Source organism: Lathyrus oleraceus, chromosome 2 (assembly GCF_024323335.1).
Source record: "Lathyrus oleraceus cultivar Zhongwan6 chromosome 2, CAAS_Psat_ZW6_1.0, whole genome shotgun sequence".
In the NCBI taxonomy this organism is placed as follows: domain Eukaryota; kingdom Viridiplantae; phylum Streptophyta; class Magnoliopsida; order Fabales; family Fabaceae; genus Lathyrus; species Lathyrus oleraceus.
The window spans coordinates 339,381,729-339,384,401 of record NC_066580.1 but is presented as its reverse complement, the minus strand read 5'-3'; positions in this window follow the sequence as shown (position 1 = coordinate 339,384,401).

Genomic DNA, 2,673 nt, shown 5'->3' with positions numbered 1-2,673 from the left:
AAAATTTGATGAGGAATCTGAACATTACAAGTTCTTTGAAAAGGTGTTTGCGGAAGATGTTGGCTTGAAGAAATATTATGAGGACAATTGTAAAAAAGGAGATTTTTATTGTTTGGTTTATGGCGGTATTAAGAAGAAAATGTGGAAGAGGTTTAAGGACTGTGTTGTACTGATTCAGCATTCAACTACTGTACTAAGGACGAAAAGGAAGCGAGCTCACCGGGCTTATGCACAAGTTGTCTGTAAAGTTGTCGGTTGGGACATGAATCAGATATCAGCAATTATGTTGAAGGATTTGGATTCCTCCTTAGCAGCTTCAAAGAAGCTTTTGGTGAACAACTATAATTGATCAATTTATAATTTCTATTGCAGTTGTTGACAGTAATGGGAATCTAGCTCCTGCAACATCAACTGGTGGATTGGTGAACAAAATGGCTGGTCGAATTGGTGACACGTCAGTCATAGGTGCTGGAACATATGCCGATGAGTTTTGTGCAGTTTCTGCAACAGGAATAGGTGAAGCAATAATCCGCGGGACCGTAGCAAGAGATATGGCTGCGATAATGGAATTCAAAGGCCTTTCTTTAAAGGAAGCTGCAGATTGTGTTGTTCATGAGTGCACACCAAAAGGAGCTGTTGGTTTGGTGTACAATGTGTTCGTCGGTTTTGCAGGCTGTTGATGCTTGGCGGCAGGACCATGGCTTTGTAGGAATTTGCTGACAGGATATTGTAACAGCAGGTATAGGAGAAGGAACCGTTACGGGCATTGCAGCTGGATTTGTAGGGGAAATCGTGACAGGATTCCATGATGGTTATTGGGTTATTGGTTTGATAGGTTTGGTATCAACTTGATACAGGTTTTACATGGTTGCAGCAGGCTGTATTATATTTGGTCTATGGCATTACACCAAGTGTGTTACAGGTATGTTGTTGCTTTGGCTCTAGTTCTGAATTCAACTTTTGAAAATCTGGATGTCCGAAACTCTTGGGAAATTTAATGAATGGCTTTGGTGTTGCAGGGTGCTGCTATGCCGACACGATTGGCGGCTGACTTCAACTTTTACCTCACCGTTCCGCTTCTGTTTCGATAGGTAATGACCGTAACCTTCAGCTCATGCACTGTAAATCTTACTCGGCTGTTTTCCTGCTATTGATGTAGATTGATAATTGGCCATAGTTCGACTCCGGCATGTTTTCATTTTTCACTTAACCTGCGTTTTGTTGTGTGCATTATTGTAGAAGCAGCTGCTGGCAAAGTTGAGGAGGTACAGGGAGATCCGGCAATTGAATGCTGGGACCTATTATATGAGGAAGCATTGCCGGGAGAATTCGCACCTCCTGCTTGATTAGAAGCTCCTACAGCTGATGCTTGATAATGGACAGGAGAAAATATGAAAGCAGGACCATGCACTAGATTCCCAGTTGACCCGGGATGTTGACCTTGTAGCATAAACTGCATCTGATGTGTTGAATCTACTGGATTGGCAGTTTTGGAACTTTTAGTTGCAGTGAGATTACGATCACTTGTGGCAGCCAACCCTTTCTCTTGTGCACAATAGTTGACATCGTTCCTTTTTGTGGCATAAATTGAACCAGATCCTGCTGACAAAAGGGGGTCTGTCTTTGTGAACTGCTGGTGTAGGATGTTACGAGCAATGTGATAATGGGTTTCGCATCTCTTTCGTTGTAGTTGAGAGAAAACGGAATTCACATGCTGTGCTGTTGATGAGCCAGTGGTTTTATCTGTCTTCACAACTGTCTGCAAGGGAGGCGTGCATCCAATGGGAGAGAGACTGCCCGACGGTCCTGATACAGCGAGCAATTGTTTGAACTTTGGAATTTGACAATGCAGTAGAATGTTCCTTATTTCTATCCTGCTCTTCTAATTTATTGTTTGTCTTTATCTCATTGTCATTGTTTGGCTTCACCATATAATGTTTTAACACATCCAACTTTTTCACGTCCAAATTTGCTGCTTCAAAATAATGCTCCTTTCTTTGTTGTTAATCTCGTTCTTCTGCCCTGTAGTCATGTTGCAGAATGGTTGCAACTTGTCTTGACTTTGACTCCAATGCATTGCCTTGATGTGGAGTTTCATAGGATGTCCTGACTTGCCAATGGTTCTACAAGTGCTTACCAACATCGCCTCTATGTTGCAACATGGCTTTATTTTGCTAGGCTTATTGGCTCAAACTAAGTTCATGGCATGATGGCATTGAAGACCATGTACAAATGGCCAAAACAAAATCAAGATGGAGTTGTAAAATGGGATTAGGACTAGGATTGGACAATTGGTGGTTTAGGATAGAAAAGAATTCAAGTTGACTTTGGTCAAAGTTGACCAAAAAGTCAACTGTTGACCAAAGTCAACAATTGGTCAAAGTGTCAATTTTTGTGTATTTTTCTTGTAAATGGAATTCAATGTAATGGTTTAAAATGGATGAAATAGATTGAAATGGTTTGAAAATTATTGGGAATTGGTTTCACAATTGATTTAATCATGACTTGAATATTTGACTCTTTTTTTTTTTTTTTTAAAAAGAAAAAAAACTTGACTGATAATGTGTATGAACAAAACCATGAAATGAGACCATAAGGTTAGGGTTTTGGCATAGTATCCATGAACCAATAACATGACTAGAAAGTGGCTTGAAACACAAGGAAACCGGTTGT